Consider the following 17,732-nt stretch of genomic DNA (forward strand, 5'->3'; position numbering starts at 1 on the left):
GACACTACACACCCAATAGTACGTTCATTCCTGCAAACAAATTTAGTTCATGTTTTACCCAACCTCATTGTGTCTTTCAATGTTTGTGACCGTCCGTGTTTGTGGGGCATAATGCAAGAGGTGTATTTGGCGGTCCGTTTCCTACTTGTTCGTTTTTCTCCTGAGTTCCTTTTTTTAGTGTCGGGGAAAAAGTTGTATAAGGATTTTATTAGTATGCTCTTCCCTCCGCCCATGTACCGCTCTCTGTATTTTGGTTTACCTGGGCATGACGTACTCAAAAGAGGACGTAAGATGCCAGTCTCGCCGTGTACAAAGACCTTTTTCTTTAAGTTACACACCGGTACGTTGCCCGTTAGAACATGGTTAGAGAAAAAGGGCATTTTTGTGTCTACCGTTAATTGCCGCCTTTGTAATGAACCAGAAACAATTGAGCATTGTTTCATCAGTTGCAAAGATGCAGTACTCTTCTGGGATATCCTGCAACGCACATTTAAAAAAAGAATTCATCTGACTCCACATTCTGTTCGCTATCTCACTGCGCTGCCATTTGTTGATGAACCCCTGGACATGTTCTTTCTGATTGGACTGCACAGCCTCTGGAAAACCCGCATGATGGACAGACACTGTGAACCTGTTGTGTCTACAAAGGATCACTTCAGTTGAATGGTTGTTCATCTAAGAGACGTGTATGCCCAGACTGAGTACGAACCGGAGTGGCACTCACTATTAGTGATGCGCTCTGCATTGTTCCTTTTCTAGTGCATGGTCTTTTCAATATATATTGTTTAACACTGTTTTCATAATGGCTTGTATATAGTTCATGTACATAGAACATTACAGCACTGTAATAAATACCTTGTTGAAGAAAAAAAGCCTTCGTGGCGGAGTGGTAGCGTCTCCGCTTCAAATCCCAACGGCCCTGGTTCGATTCCCACCCTCGGCGCAGTTTCTTTTTAAGCAGTGACGCCGAAAGGCGGACAAATCTGCCGACACGGCTGCCGACGCGTCTTCTAACGACAGTATGAAGCACTAAAGGCTTTTGCCTTCAAAAAAACCACTACTACTACTAACGTCGCACCATGCTGTCGGTTCCTTCGTTGTCGTCCACTTTCGTCTCCTGCAAAGCCAATAGATCTATCTCGCGCTCCGTAATAAGTCGGTACACCTGTCCTTGTTTTTTTTTTTTGTCTCCATTTTAATGTACATTTAATGTACCGAATTTTCATACGGAGGCAGAATCAATTTTTACAAAAGAGGAAGCTCCCAACATCATGACGCTAACCTCCCACGTCCAGCGCGCGGCTAGACGCCACTGTTACCGCCAGTATCGTCCGGCGGACGAACATCTGCCTGCTCGAGGGGTGCCTTATCTCCCGCTCACTTGCCATCCGAAAAGTTTGGGCGCGGCCGGAGCGTCAAACGCCTGGCTCGAGCCGTCTTCGCAGGGGGCTCCTCTACGCCGGGTGCTGCCACCTTATCACCTTCGGGGCTGGTCTGGTGTTGGGGACGCTTCGTTCTGGCGGTGACGAGGAGCGTGTCGCTAGTTGGGCAGGCACTACCGCTCTTCTCGTGGTGGTCCTCGATCGGGTCATTTGCCTCGACGGCCTTGGGCTCTGCTGGGCCCAACCCGTGCCCTGACGTCACGTTAGAGCAGCCGAGGGAGCCTGCAGTCGGAGGTTGGCTTCCTGGTTCGTCGGCAGCCAGGGTGGTGTCACTCGAACTCACAGACGTCGCAAGCGTTGTAGCCGACTTGCCCTCCTTGTCCGTACGACTCGCTGCTTCCTCCGCCTCGGCGACGTCTATGAGTTCCGCGGTGTCGTTCGCCTTTTCGAGCCCGGTCGCCGACGCGTAGGTACGGACGCAGTCCGCGTGACCGGAGCGCCTGCACTGGGAATGCCTGGACACCTTGCAGTCGAGGCGAACGTGACACGTGCAGTGGCAACGCAGGCACTGCATAGGCCGCCTGGGAAACTCCACGAGGGCCAACTCACCGGCTACTCGTACCTGATGTGGCAAATCATCCACCTTCATTCCCGGCCTCAACTTGAGTTGCACGGTCTTGCTGGTTGAGCTTTTCTGGTTCATTCTTTGGACGCGCCAACGCTCCCGCGTCACCTCCGTCACGTTTCCAAACGCCGCGAAAGCAGTCCGAATGTCGTCGTCAGAGACGCCGTGCAGCATCCAATGCAGGTGCAGCTTTACCTGCTGATTCTCAGGTCAAAGTTAATGCACCGGCGTCCTTTCAATTGTAGTTCTCTGAAGGCAGCCAGTTTTTTCGCGGCTTGAGCACTGCTGAACGTCATCGCACAGACATGATTAATCTGATACGCCCCGAACGCCACGACGTCGGGGAGCGCCCCAGCGTTGGCGAGGGCGTCCTAAAAATCTTCTGCCCTGTAGGGCCTCGTGCGCACGTCACCGTGAAGAAGCACCGTGTTAAGAACAACACGTGTGTCACAAAATTCGGCGCATTTTTGAAACAAAGGAAAACAACGCCGCGCGCACGGCGTCTCGCCGGTGCGAGCCGAACAGGGGAGAAGGAAAACCCCCCGCTGAGCGCGTGGCACTCTCTCCCCTCCACCACAGCTCACCGACACGGCGTGCGCCGAGGGAATGAGTCATCCATGCCGAAGATTTCTCTCGAACATCCGAGTCGCTTCTGCAGCTGACCGGGGTAAAAGGGCGTAGTCTCGCGTGCACTAAGACACGTCCCCCTCGCCCTTCGGCGGCGGCGCCACGCCAGAACTAGCCCGAACCTTCGCGAAACGTCTCCTGATTTTGACCAATGAGGACGCGCGGCCGGCGAGAGAAATGAAGGGAAACTACACGGGAGATGCTGCGTGTGTGTGCGCGCCTACTTTGTCCCGTAGAACAAACAGACGTGAGAGCGAGCCTATAAAAGAAGGACGTTGACCGCTGTCAAATTAGTCCGGACCGCCGTTTAAGCTGCGTCGAAGCGCGCCCGTTCGACTCCCGGGAAAACACCACTCGGCCAGCATCGGACCAACGAGGCAACGTTCGCCAGTCTGCGGGACGGCATCGTCGTGGAACCCTGGTCGTCGGACTGCCGCAGTGCCCGGTGAACAAATTGTGTTTTGTTTGTTTGTCTCTCTCTTGTGTTAGTGCAATTTAGGTGCAATATTTCCTTTGAGTATTGTATTCTCTCTCGAGTTTAACATTGCACGCGTTGCATTGTTTCGTTAATTACTTTGTATGTGTTTGTTCTAGTGATTGTGTAATCCTCTGTATCGTCTTTCGGCTGTACAAACTTTGTTTTGTTTGTGAACCTTTGGCTCCGACCCATTCTATGGCTTGCGACCGGCGAAAGCTGGGCACCAAACGCCCAAAAACCTCTTGTCACTTGGTTGCTGGTCTCCGCTGAGTTTGCCACACTGAGTCGAGGGCATCTCCTTTGAGTCCGAGACCGCTACCCCCCCACGCTCTAAGGGTGTGTGGGAGCTTCGCGCGTAAAAGTGCTCGAAGTTTGGGTGGCAACGTCCTGTTGCCAAAGTAGGCAAAACAATATTCTACTCCTTATCAGCGTCGTCAATAAACCTGTTTCCGCGGCCAGCAAGGGCCGCTATAGCCGCTCCACCGGAGCTCGCGATTCTGCAACCGTCTTGTTAGGTGACCGAAAGTAGAATTCTACTTCCGCCACGCCGGCTCGATTGTTTGGAATGAGCAAAGTCGCGTCTAGTGAATACAGTGCTGTCTTAGAAGGGAGCATAGACACATGTACTGCGGTGTATATTAGTAATTATAAGTATGGAAATTACGTAAGTCGCAGTTAAGCAAGTAGGAAAGTACGTTTCCGCTACTTTTCCTCTTCGCTTGGCACGCACATAGCGCCATCAGGCGGCGCCCACTATAACCACTCCCTCCTCCTCCTACTCCTCCTCCTCCTTGCAATGTACGCCACTTCCCCACCAGATTGCACGCGACGGCAACGCCTCCGACTCGTCTCGTTCGGACGCCGTGGCGCCATGCGGGGATGCAGGAATCATGCGGTGAGCGGCGAACAACGCAGCGCACATCCAAGGCGCGTTCACAACGAAGCTTGCATCTTGTTTTAACAAAACTTCGTGCTGGGCTAGTTGGTGGGACATAGTTGAAACTTGGTTCAGCGCAAAAGACGTACTGTTCCTTTCTTTGTGTACGTCTTTCGCGCTGAACCAAGTTTCAACTTGCGGTTTGCTGCCCGTTCATTCGGCTTGGAAGCTATGCTGGCAATCGTGGCATCGGCTTTTTCCCTTTGTCCATCGCGCAAGGCATCACCCCGAACTGGCGATGGTGCTCCGTAGACTTCCTGGCCGCGCTGCAAGATGCTGTCGCGTTCCGTTCTCCAAATTTTAAGGCGGAAGCCTTTAATGCCTCTTTGTTGTAAGCAGGAGTTGTCGACAGAAATGTCACGCTTTTCAATTGGTCTAAATGGTCGTGACGTTGCAGTGCGCGAATTTCAAACGGGGCCATTCTGCTTTGGCTAGTAACCATGCAACCAATTAAAGTGACGGTATAGTGGTACCCCTGATAGTTACAAAGTGCACCGCAGAAGTCGGTGGTAGGGTGGCTCGACAGGATACCCGCAAGCTATCTCAGGAGACTAAAGATCTGATTATCCACGGTTTCAATCAACTGAACAGATGCTAAGTTCAACGTCTGCCGCATGGCATCACATACCGGCTTAAGATCCCGCAAATGCCATAGTCTTCCACAAACGTCACACACGTAGCCGAACGGATTGTTCACAGTCTGCCGTGAAGACCTTGGTCGCAGTGGCACTTCTGCCTGTTTCTGAGCCGTCCGACTGTTGCTTCTTCTTCTCCTTCCATGGCGAGTGTCTGCGCCGTGCGTGATGTCACTGCGTTTCGCGCGTGCGCCGAAGTGTCAAATCTGCAGTGTGGCTGACGCTAAGCGCGGTGTTGTCTAGCCTAGTGAAGCTTGTCGCTTCAAAACGCAACGAACTTTGGATGGGAAAGCAGGTGTAGTGGATCCGCACGCACTGCTTCAATGGCAGCATGCCGTCAGCGCTTCACGTTAAGCCCAGTGGCACTGAAAACTCTTCACTAAAGTAAAATCTACGCATCACCCAGTAAACAGCAGAGGTTCAGTGCGTTGCACAGCAGAGGATTTGCAGCTTAGGAATCTGTTTCACATATTTTTCGTGCTTGAGAGTCCAGTGTAAATTTTTTTTCTTCACTTCTATCCACTGTTCCGTTTTTTTTTTAGTTGTTGCGCCTCGAAGGAATCATCGCGGCGCTCATACTGGCACTGCCGAGGGGTCAGGGCCGATCTACCGCCAGATGTGCGGCTCGTGGGATCCCAAAAGGCGTCTTTTATGCCAGAATCGAGATATGGAGGCCTTCACTCGGTGCGCGGGGTTCATCTCGGAAGAAAGAAAGGCCCGATCGTTTTCCCGGTCGTCTTCGCCGCCGCTGTTTGTTCCTAGCGTGTGTGCAGCCCATTGTTCAGCGAGAGGTGATCGCGTTCGTTTCTTCCGGCATGCTGCCATCTCGCTCCTATGCTCTCGGATTGATCTCGCGTGTCGCGCAGCGTGTCTCGAATGGCTTTCTCGGAGGAAAAGGGAGACTTTATTCCCTTTCTCGAAACCACGCGGGCCTATCTTCCGAGAAGTCGTAACTACTTTGTGTTTATTTTTGCGCACCCGGTAAGGTTTCCCTCCAATTAGGCCGTCAAGTATCAGGCTCCCGGATATGCTATCAATCGAATTGCATGCGGCTGGAGGATGCACGCGGGCGGGCGTTTGTGACGATCTATGAGTCTTAACGCGGTTATTGGCACAGTCATAACTGTATTAGCTTCCTTACAGATTACACAGAGTGTAGCCACCCCATTACTGTCGCTATCAGTACCTATCAAACTCGAATTGAAGCACTACACAGTTATAGTAGTTCCTCATGAAGCGGAAGGCTGTTCGCTTGAAGGAAAATGCCCTGCAATACTGCCTGAACATGCAACGCTGACAGACGAGAGACGAAGGAGAGACGGCACACACAGGACGCTGAAGTAACAACTTACCGAGTGCAATACTGATTACGCCGAAGGCGGCCCAGAACGCTAATGCTGCGTGACTCCTATCATTAATTGCAACCGACACATTGAGTGGTAGGAAATACTAGGCTGACGAACATTTGGGGAAACTTCAATTGAAAAAAAAAAAGTATCGGTCTTAGTTTGCAAACACAAAGACGCGTAAAATTGTGTGCGGGTGTGGCCAAAATTCTACGGAACACGCTTAGGCTTTTTAACATTCTTTGGCTGATTCTGTGCAGAGGATATCATGTTCAACAAGGCCTTGGTCTGATTGGTTGCTCATGATTTTGACGGAAATATACGCGCACAAGAAGACAGGGACCAACGAGATGCAGTGTGCTTTGTCCTGTGTCTCCCGCTTGTCCCCGTCTTCTTGTGTGCTTAAATTTTCGTCAAGATGCGATGGCTTCGTGGGTTCATGCAAGAGCGCACTAGAGACTTTGAACAAATTCGTGGGCAAGTTGGATCATAATGCTCAGATGGTGCAAACAGCGAAACTGACGCAGGAAGAGAGAATGAGGCACACACGCAACACCACTAACACTTGTTATAACGTTTCTATAGAGTCCTTTGCGATTTTTTTTTTTGCGTAGGGAGTGGGAAGAGTTTCATCGCTGAAGTGTGCTCAGAAGTACATTATCTACGTATCCATTGCACTTTGCGTCAATGGCACCAAATGCGCAGAGGGAGAGAGAGAAAGAGCGCTCTTCCGAAGAATGTGTTTGTTCAAACATGATTCACATTCCAGCAGTGAACCTCTGTCCACAGGGCATAATGTTGCCGCATAGTCAGCTAGTCATAGCCAGCTAGTCAGCTGAGCAAGTTTGTATCGATGATTCCGCGAAAGGCATGTTGTCTTCGTCCACTGCGATTTGCGACGCTGTAAAAAAGCTGCCCGCTAAAAAGGATGTTTCTCGTCGTCGAGAATATTGCTGCCGTCCAAAAAAGAGTAGCTGGGGAAAAAAGCACCAGTAGCACTTCGAATATACTTTTACACCTCATCCCCCCTTCCTCCCCCGCGCCCGTCGCTTAGATCTGTTAAATATAGTACATTTATCACATTGTCTTGCATGGTAAGTTCATTTGCAGACCTCGGTAGCAATGAGCCTTGCTGACATCTTGCGATATACCGGCTTCTTGGTTTTGTGCATACACGCGACCCAGCGGCTACTACGGATTATCCACCTCTCCCCTGGCAGGAATCCTTCCCTGAAGACTCCCCGAGTAGAGGCTAATCGTATGAATTCTGTAATGATTCTTCCCCTCTGGTTGGTGATCTTGTCACGTGCAGTACTGTACGAGTTGAAAGAATCCTAATTTATAAACTGACTGCGGTAAGCCTTACACGTTTTACCGATACGCAGCATACCATGGTGTCATTATATGCCGTTTCATGTTTTTATTTTGTTTTTCGAGAGATCTTCATCTTGACTATAAACCAGAAAATGTCGTTCTTCAATCGTCCTCCGCTTTCAAATAAAGGCTTGAGTTCCACAAACAGATCTCAGTTTGTTAAAGAAAAACTGAATCCACTGAGGCCACAATCACGCAGAAACGGTGTTGTCGTTATTACTGCCTGGGGGAATTTTGGTAGCTGTGCATTTTATGATCGAGTACTTGACTGAAAACTCGGTCGTTTAAGTCCTCAGCCGTTGGACAGCCGAAGAGCTGAAAGGCAACATTTTCGGCGCGATAATACATCTGATCCAACAGCCCTGCGAGAGCACGTTGATTTACCCACAACGATCAATTTTGACGCTTGTTTTACTCTAAGGCGGGGCTTCAGACATGCGACAGAGTATTTCTGGAGTGCGGCGGTGTGCAAAGGTGGGTTGAGGGTGGCGAGGGAAGTAGGCAGGTAGCTGGAGGTTGGTGTTTCTGCAAGGCAGCTAGCTTTCGCATCTCGTCTTAGAATTTCATTCCTCCGCCACTTTTTCATTCTGCTGCTGCTTGGGTTCTAGTGCGAAAGGCCTTATGGAGGGTTGTGTTGGACGGTGCCTTTGAAGCCTACATTTTGGTAGTTGGGTGATGTACGCCACTTCTTGAGGCCGTCACTGGGCGAGGGAGGGGGGCGGTGAGTAGATGCGCAGACCCTATATAGTGAGCGGCCGTGGCTGGTGGGGGTGTTTCTGGAGGGTGGAGGTGGAAAGCTCCTCTCTCGTGCAGGAGGGTTCGCTTCAATAGACGTCAGATACACGGGGGGCGTGAACGACACTTTAAGAGACCATGCAAAGGACGTAAAAAATGCGTTTGAAATTAGAGATTTCGAAAGTTTTCCGCCTATTCCTTGCCGCCTAGTCTTCTGCCTAGCCAATAAATGTCTGACTTGCAGGAACTGTTCCACTGATCTTGAAGGATCTTAGTAGGAAGGGCAAAGAATGTATGACACAAGAAATCGTGAAACCTGTGGAAACCTGTGAAATCTGAGGAAACCTGTGTCAGTTCCGCTTCTATAAACATCTCCTGCTCGCATTCTTCGCCAAATAAAGTTTAATCTCCTACGTACTATCAGCGTCAAATGAAATGCGAACAAAAGACCTGAAACGCAAGCACAAAAAATCAAGCATATTAGAGGCTGGAGGTGAAATACAGGTGTGGGCTATTAACATTTCAGAAGAGCGGTCTTTTCGGCTTCGATGGGAAAATCAATTGCTCATGTATTTGTCCTCCCTAGTATAATATCTGCGATTTGTGCCGTTCGCGTTTCAATTGGCTTGTTCGCGTTGCAATTGACGCTGACAGTACACCAGCGAAATTTTACCTCTACCGGTACACATCCACACAAACATATGCAGACATAGAACACTGCCTTACACAGTACCACGTAGCCTTCCAATCCTCCGCCTATCCTCCCCCCCCCCCCCCCCCCTGGGGCCCATGCCGCTCGCCTCTCTGGATCTGAAACTGCAACGCGTCCTCGTCACCTTGGCCCAGGACCTATTGAACGCCTAACATAAAAGCTGTTATTAAAAGTTTCACACCACCACCACCATGACCACCAATAAGCTGACCTATTTGCTCATGCGATGACGATTACAACAGCGTGAAGAGAGTGCATATATGCGTGGAAGCATTCACATTAAAAGCTCTTTGAAGTCCAGCGCCTTAAGTGCGGTGACAATGCAGTGCGAAGCACCTAGGTGTGTGCTGTATTGTGTTTTCCATCGCATAGCCTGTTTATGTGTTGCTCATTTGTGAATAGGCATCGAATATAAGTAGTCTCTGACCACTCGCTACATGTCTTTATTGCCCTTACCGTGCGTGTCTGCGAAAGCACGCGTAACTAAAATTCACCATAAAAACGTGATGCAGGTTGCTCAACGCCACATATCATAGGAAATCAACTTATACATTATTGCTTAATGCCAAGTTAACATCCCCTTCCTGGTCTTAGAAAACAATGGTTTTCGTCGACAGAAGAAAAGGAGACAGGCTTTGGCCATGTGACGCGCTGAACCGCTGATATAATATTAATCTCCCTTTACAGCTGTGCGTGAACACAAGGCAAGGAATGAGTAAGAAGCTGCCTACCAGGAACGCGACGCATAGTCACAATACAGATCTGTTGACAGGCGCGTTCGTTGAAATCACGACGTCGTCGTGGGTGTCTTGACCGTGCATCCCCAAACACCGCACCGCCACTGCCGCTACCACACCCGCACCCCATCACTGGTTACTGCACCGGAATATTCCAGCACTTTCAACAGAACATATCCACCGCTTTACGCGTACGCTCTAATCCGGGTGTAGCGGCACAAACAGAAAACATGTCCGCACCCCAGCATCGAGTCACTAGACGCTCCGACTGGCGCCAGCATTTCGCGCCAACCCAGCCGTTGTTGAAGGCCGTATCCGCACAAGGTAAACGCGTAAACATCCATTGATGTTTTCCCATGGTCTGTACGGCGTACTTTATTTGTGGCCTGGATCTTCTCCACGATGGTGGAGTGGCATTCTCTTACGCAGCTGTACCGGCTCATATTCTTCTGCTTCGGATCCTTGCCAGTCGACGCGTCACAGAAGCCCAACGAGACCAATCAATTATCATCATCAGCCGCCTGACTACGCCCACTGCAGGGCAGAGGCCTTGTCATGTCTCTCCAATTAACCTCGTCCTTTGCAAGCTGCGGCCACCGTATTCCCGCAAACTTCTTAATCTCATCCGCCCACCTAACTTTCTGCCACCCTCTGCTGCGCTTGCCTACTTTTGCAACCAACACCGTTACCATTAATGACATTAATGACCTGCATTTATCTAGAATTCGCATTAGATGCCTTGCTAAAGCCGATTTCTTTCTCTTTATTTCTACTAGGATTTCATTAAGCAACGTTTGTTCCCTCACCCACTCAGCCCCTTCCGGTCTCTTAACGTTACACCTGTCATTTTACGTTCCGTAGTTCGCTGCGTTGTCCTTAACGTACTTGAACCCTTTTCGTTAGCTTCTATATTTCTGCTCCATAGGTGAGTACGGGTACGATACAAGTGTTGTATATTATTCTATTCAAGGATATTGGTAAATTGGTGTTCATGATCTGAAAGAATCTACTATAAACGCTCCACCCTATTCTTATTCTGCTTATTTGCTTCTGGTGATCTGGATCAGCTGTAACTACCAACCCTAATTACACTTATTCCCTTAACACTTCCAGCACCTCGGTATGAATTGCGAACTGGTGTTCACTTGCGAGAGTGTTGAACATTATTTTGGTTTTCTGCATGTTAAAATTTAGACCTACTGTTCTTCTCTGCCTGCCTAAAAATAATTTGACGCCAATGCTTCCTTTCTAAGGAAAACGAAGGCAGCGACTAATGGCCTGAGAATTTCTTGTCTCACTCAGCGTCGATGCTGGTGCCCACTGGATAAGGCAACAGATAGCGGTAAACTGCATTGCAGTTTGCCGATTTGCTGAGAGCTGTTGTCAGAATCTTTTACTCATGTGCTTTCAACATTTCATTAAGGCAGTGACCGGTCCGCAATATGCAGTGTCTGCCGCATGAAACTGGAACGGCATGCGCTATTTGTTGAAGCCAAAAGCTTTAGATGCTTATTGAGGCATTGCACACACGCCGATGGGTGCTGAGAACACATCTACTCCCGGCCCGTCGCGGTGGCTCAGTGTTTATGGCGCTCGGCTGCTGACCCGAAGGATGCGGGTTCGATCCGGCCGCTGCGGTTGAATTTCGATGGAGGCGAAATTCTATAGGCCTGTGTACTGTCCGATGTGAGTGAGCGTTAAAAATCCCCAGGTGGTCGAGATTTCCGGAGCCCTTCACTGCGGCGTCCCTCATAGCCTGAGTTGTTTTGGGGCGTTAAACCCCCTAAAACATAGACCTTTATTCCCAATGTTAGAGCGTAGCTCTTGCGCGCCTGTTCCTGCGTTGCGCGGCAAAGCCGTCGTCCCTGGCCATAATCGAGCGAATGAGCAGCGCAGCGGAGTATGAAATCGAGCGAACGCACAGCAGCGCTGGATTAAATGGATTAAAGAGGGCGACATGTGAAGGTGATTTGCTAAGACATGGCGCCAGAGTAGTGTAGCAGGGCAGAATGGTGGACTTGTTGGTATGGAATGTCAAGGGAGAAAACCAGCCAAAAAAAGACAGAAACACAATAAGAAAACGACACAGGACAACGGCTGGTCGTTCTCTTCTTGTGGTTTCGTCTTTCTTGGCTGGTTTTCTCCCTTGACAGAGTAGTGTGTGCCGCCGTCCGTTCACCCGAGAACGCTGCGCGTTTGCGGCGCGAGCGCGGGAGAGATATAAGGGAAAACGCCGTCTTGTCCCGCCTTCCCTTGTGTCTGTCTTTCGCGCTGTGCCAGTATGGCTGGTACAATTGAAAACCAACTCGCCAAGCTTTCTCTCCTACAGAAGGAAAAAATTATTGCGCAACACGCTGGAAGGCATGTGCTCCCGCAAGAGCGTCCCAGCCCACGGTCCTCTCCCCGCGACCTTGGCGAACGGGCGCTCGCGGATAGACGGCTCGAGATGGTTCAAGCCCGCTCGAGAAGTCTGTGGGAGGGAGACGCAGCTTGACGCGAGCTGCGGCGCCTATTCCCTTTCTTAGTGCCGCCGCCCGTTTCAGATATTTCGTGCTTGTGCTCGTTGGCCAAGCCGAAACCTAGAGCCGCCTCCGTTCGGCATTGCTTTTTCCGGATACGGTCGCTTACGGTCCATGTTCCGCTAAAAAATAGCATTAACGAGAACAGTTTGTGGCAAATATTTTGTTTGGTTTGGTTTTTATGGGGTTTAACGTCCCAAAGCGACTCAGGCTATGGGAGACGGCGTAGTGAAGGGCTCCGGAAATTTCGACCACCTGGGGTTCTTTAACGTGCACTGACATCGCACAGTATACGGGCCTCTAGAATTTCGCCTCCAAAGAAATTCAACCGCCGCGGCCGAGCACCATAACCACTGAGCCACCGCGGCGGCGGCTAATATTTTGTCGGCATGCATCTGGAGCTCAAGGAACAAATAGACGTTTCTTTTTTACTGCCATTTATTCACGGCAGACAGAACAATCTCAGCGACGCTCAAATCACATAATTAAACTCTACAACGCTGACACCTGTTATATCAGTCTTCGCGTAGTCACCTAGGTAAACTTCATGGTGAAGTTTAGCATATAGTACCGCGCAGATGTTGATGAGTGGTTAGGGCGCCCGACTGCTGAGCCCAATGACGTCAGTTGCGTCCTAAGCGCGGCGGCCACATTTCGGGAGAAGCGAAAACAAGCCGCCAGTGTACTCTGCGATGTCATTTTATGTTAAGGAATAAAAAGTGATTGAAATTATTTCGGAGCCCTCCACTACGGACTGCCTCATAGCCCATGTCGCTTTAGGACGTTAAAACCCCACATCATTCCGAGCCTTACTGTACCATGCGATACCATACCATACAATACTAAACCATACCAAGCTGTACCATATCCTGCTCTGCCGTACAATACTGTACTCTACCATACTATACCAAACCAAACAATACCGCACCATGCCATACCAACCATGCCATATGATACCGTATCATTCTAAGCGATATCACAGCCAGCATACGTACGCTAAAGTCCACTTCTCCTGAAAGATCCTTACGCCGCGCCTTATGTATTCCATTACCCCACGAAGGTGAAAACAAAAAGAAAATGGGTATTATGACAGCACAAAAGACAAAGAACAAGGGCCTAGGCGGGCCCTCAGTCCACTAGCATCGTTAAGACAAATTGACTCGCCTTCTGTCGAAACATTGTCTAGAAGGCTGAGGGTCCCCCGCCGCCGTCCCCTGCAGCCTTGGTCATTGTGCTTGCGTTATTGAGTTACTCATGGTTATTCAGGGTTGAAAGCTTGGTCTTCATCTTTTCCAACTTTTTTCTGCTCCTCTGGTAGACTATGCTACCCCTTCGCACTCATCATTATGCAGTACTGCATACTCTAATACTGCCAAGGACAGTGGCGTTCTGAAATCATTCAACCTGTTACTAACAGGTGGGTGAATCGGTAGGTTGGGTGGATGGGTGGATGGGTGGATGGGTGGATGGGTGGATGGATGGATGGATGGATGGATGGATGGATGGATGGATGGATGGATGGATGGGTGGATGGATGGATGGATGGGTGGATGGGTGGATGGGTGGATGGGTGGATGGATGGATGGATGGATGGATGGATGGATGGATGGATGGATGGATGGATGGATGGATGGATGGATGGATGGATGGATGGATGGATGGATGGATGGATGGATGGATGGATGGATGGATGGATGGATGGATGGATGGATGGATGGATGGATGGATGGATGGATGGATGGATGGATGGATGGATGGATGGATGGATGGATGGATGGATGGATGGATGGATGGATGGATGGATGGATGGATGGATGGATGGATGGATGGATGGGGCATCGCCTTTGAAAAGGGGTGGTGGCGGTTGCTACTATGCTCGGCTTTTTTCTTTATTTTTGTACAATTGTGTTGTTAAACAACACATGTTAAAGGAGCGAAAAGCGCCAAATGTCCTTTTTCGTGTAAACTCTAGACTTAACCCTAAACTAAAAAATAAATAAATAAGAAAACATAAATGCAGGGGGCGCAACGGCCATTAGGGGCTGCCACATTTCCCTTATCGCAAGACCCGCACCGCCAGAAGGCCGCCGGATTGAAAGGAGAACGGGCGGACATTTCAGGATCAAATGACGCGTTAAAAACCAACACACATTTTGCCCACGTTCCAAAAAGAACGCGCTCTCGACAGAGTCCCCCGGAGAGCCAGGGAACAAAGAGCCCGTTCTCGTTTCGACTTGACTGCAGCGCTGCAATTTTTTTTTGCGTTGTTTTTGTTGCTGTGGTGTACGTTCACAATGCGGGGCTCGGTGTGGTTTTCGTTCTGCCATGCGCGTTATCGGAGCCAGGCCTGCTGCTGGACGCATCGCTCGGCGCCGCTGCTGAATGGAGAAAGACGTCCGCTGCCGCCACTAGTTCGTTGGAAAACAAACCATGTATATTTGCGAAAGGTCAGAAAAGCATAGAGTGCGTCGCTCAGTTTATAATTCGCCTGGGCCATGCGACCCGAAGGCCGTCAAGGAGTGAAAGGGGAACCGTGAAACACAATAGCCGACGGCTGGCGCTGCACATCCATACCTTCCCTTTTTTCTCGCCATCCCGTCCGCGAGCGATTTCCGCGAAAGCGCATGGCCAGAGTAGAAGGAAGGTTTTTGTCAACTGCTCCGGGCCTCTGCCGCCGTTTCACACTGTTTTTAGTTGCCTGCGTTTGTGTTTGACTTTTGGACTTCCTAAATCGATCGCTTTCTCTCTCCGGCGGAGTTTCTGGCTGTTCTCTTTTTCCTTTCGCTGGCCATTCATTGTGCTGCAGATTTTCAACATCTTGGCTCCTGAGGCAAAAGAGTGTAAATCGAGAATTGTATCCGTGAACATAATGCGTTGGCTCCTTTTCTGATTTGTGGTCAAGAAAACTCAACTATCGTTTTAGAAAGTACGGTCATGCGGCTAATCCTTATGCAAAAAACAGCGCGAACGAACGATAATGTATCACCAACTCGCCCGCCTAGCTATCCGGCTAATTCTTGCATATGACTTACGACCACTCCTCCGAGCGAAATCCTTCGATGTCATATACTGATCGCGTCTGTCGGCTGCTGAATCTAAAGTAAATGGCAAACAAGAAATCACAGCGTGATTACGATACTTGATTGTCATCATCATCAGCAGCCTGACTACGCCCACTGCAGGGCTGGCTTTAAACTGAGCGATGCCGCGAGCGGCGGGCATCCGTAGTTCAACGACTGACGAGCGCGTTTGTTGCTTACGCCGCTGCCGTGCTGTTTAGTCTTATTGCGGGCGCAAGTCAGCCCAAATAAAGACCTTCGTTTGCAACACATCGTGGGAGGGTACAGCGCGAACAAGACGAAGGACGAAGGAAGAGGACACACAGACGAGCGCCGACTCGAAACTGAATTTTTTATTGAAAAGAAGAGAACATATATACATCATAATCACGTGAACAAACAGAACAAGGACCATTGGTCTAGCAAAATCAAGATCAGCAATCGCACCACATGCCAGGTGGCGAACTCCGAACAAAGGCACCCCTGAGAACCCAAATGAAACAAGTCACGAATTATCTAAAAATGATACCTCTTTATCAATTTTGACATTTTTCGAAGCGCTAAAACAACATGGACGCAGAGAGAACAGACAGCCCGATCCGCTACTCTTTATCAACTAATGCCAAAGAAGGCTGGCTGACACACTGTGATTCCTTCTTCCTTATGAAATAAGCTTCCATAATCTCCCTGGTCATTTTGTCCCGGTGTCGAAACAAAATTTTAGTTTTTGTGACCAAAGGGCGGCACTGTTTCTGTTTTTTTTATCGTTTCCTTTCCCACAATCGCGGCAGTGATCTTTAAGATGTGAATATCTTGTTTCTGAAAGTGAGTTAAAGTGTTCCCTCAGGCGAACGTTAACACAGCGGCTTGTTTGACCAATGTAGACTTTTTTGCACGAGGGTGGAAGTTCATAGACTACAGAGCACGCGCATTCGGCCAACAAACTCGCCCAGCTATCCATCCTTCTTCGTTTGCAAGACTTGCTGGTGTCTTCCTGACCGCTGGACTGCCGTCACTACAGCGTGACATTATGGACCACCCCGATGCAAGTGTCATTGTTACGACTCACTAACCTTCAAACAATCGGAAATTGGCGCTGCAGTGACATCTGCTAATAATTTTTATTGAAGACCACAGAGAGACCACATTGAGACATGCGCTGTGTCTCGTTATTGCGGAGGGTGCGGGCAGGTTCTATTTCTATATATACGATTTAAGGTTGAAAACAATAGGCCTTGTTCTGTTTTGCCTAAGTGTCAGAGGTTAAGTGTCATAGCGTGGCATCAATGGTTAAATGTTTGAGCCTGTTACTTTGTGATGTTTTTCTGCAAAAAGCGAACTAAGCTGTCCGATATGTATATGTCCACATCATGCCGGTAATAAACTTGAGGAATAAACTTGAGCGAAATAGGCCTCTCGCATATTTTTCCAGTGTGCTCCACAGTCTGCCGTTCTGGACTGTGTGGACGAGCGTACTACGTGCCATGTTTTATAACCGCGCCGTCGGATCCGTAGTCTGAGCGTTGGCGCAGAGCTTTATCGCACGCGGAGCGTGACCAGCGGTTCTTCGGCGCCCACAGCGGCTACAGGTGAATACAGCGTGCGATGCGGCGGGCGAGAGGCTGGAAAAAGCAGCCGCAATCGGGCCAGAACGGACACCAGTGCCACTGCCGGCGGAACGCAGCCGTTGTTGCCATGCGACGGGGCGCCACAGACAACAAGCGTACTCGAGCGGCCGACGCAGGGAGGTCCGATCGTTGTGTCCCCGTCCGGGCACACACCTTTGCTCATTGGGCACCGTGGGTCATGTGAGAGCGCCGTGCCCAGAGCGACAGCAGCTGTTAGCGAGCAGTCTCGGCTAATTTAGACCGCGCTGCTTCCGAGTTGTCTTTTTATCGCCCAACCGAAACCGCGGTGAGTCTCTCTTCGTGTGCTTTCTTTGGGTTGTATTTCTCTCTGAACGAGAACTATTGCGGGTGGCGATGGGGTGGCACAGAAAACCTCTGGTAAATGTTGGGTGAAGTAATGAAGAACGTAGGATATGATGCCGAAAATGACAAATACAACTTATCCTGAAAAACGATTGGGTTTGTTTCTGGTGCATAGAGGTGTGCGAAGTTTATTTTGTTAACTCGAATCGAGTGCGAACAGCACTGCTTCGGTAGCACATCGAATACGAATGGAATAATGAAAGAACCGAACCGAATACGAATCGAATATTGGCGTGATGAATTGCTACTTGTGCGAATATAGGTACAAAACGAATCTTTGGAAACAGCGAAGAGCTAGTGGCAGCGCTTTAACTCACACAGTTGAAGCTGTGTCGGTCGAAAGACTCAGCAGTCGTTTTTAGTGTGACGCACCAAGTGAACTCTGCGACCCTCAATCAGTGCGGCTCCGATTATTGCCTCCCGCTACTGACGATGACGACAATCAAACGCACCGCATCTCATTTGATGACGGCGACCAGAGTTACGAGCTGTAATCTCCGAAATCAGACGTGAAGGCAAGGCTTTCTGGACCTGCTGAAACCTGACGCGTCGCCCACTCTTGAAGGTCATATGTT

The 17,732-nt window shown here is 49.7% G+C and overlaps 1 protein-coding gene across 5 annotated transcripts in view; it reads left to right on the forward strand.

The window, feature by feature from the left end:
* Positions 1–17,732, forward strand: part of LOC149334672 (calsenilin-like) — a 461,575-nt gene that overhangs the window by 299,824 nt on the left and 144,019 nt on the right. For 3 of the 5 annotated variants that reach the window (XM_089555280.1, XM_089555279.1, XM_089555286.1), the window contains exon 1: positions 16,904–17,080. The exons of the other annotated variants lie outside the window; for them this stretch is intronic. The gene's annotated coding sequence lies outside the window, so the exon portion shown is untranslated. Of the gene's footprint in view, positions 1–16,903; positions 17,081–17,732 lie in introns of those variants that run through there. 5 annotated transcript variants of the gene reach the window in all.

Source organism: Amblyomma mixtum, chromosome 8 (genome assembly GCF_055824585.1).
Source record: "Amblyomma mixtum isolate Tamu chromosome 8, ASM5582458v1, whole genome shotgun sequence".
Lineage (NCBI taxonomy): Eukaryota > Metazoa > Arthropoda > Arachnida > Ixodida > Ixodidae > Amblyomma > Amblyomma mixtum.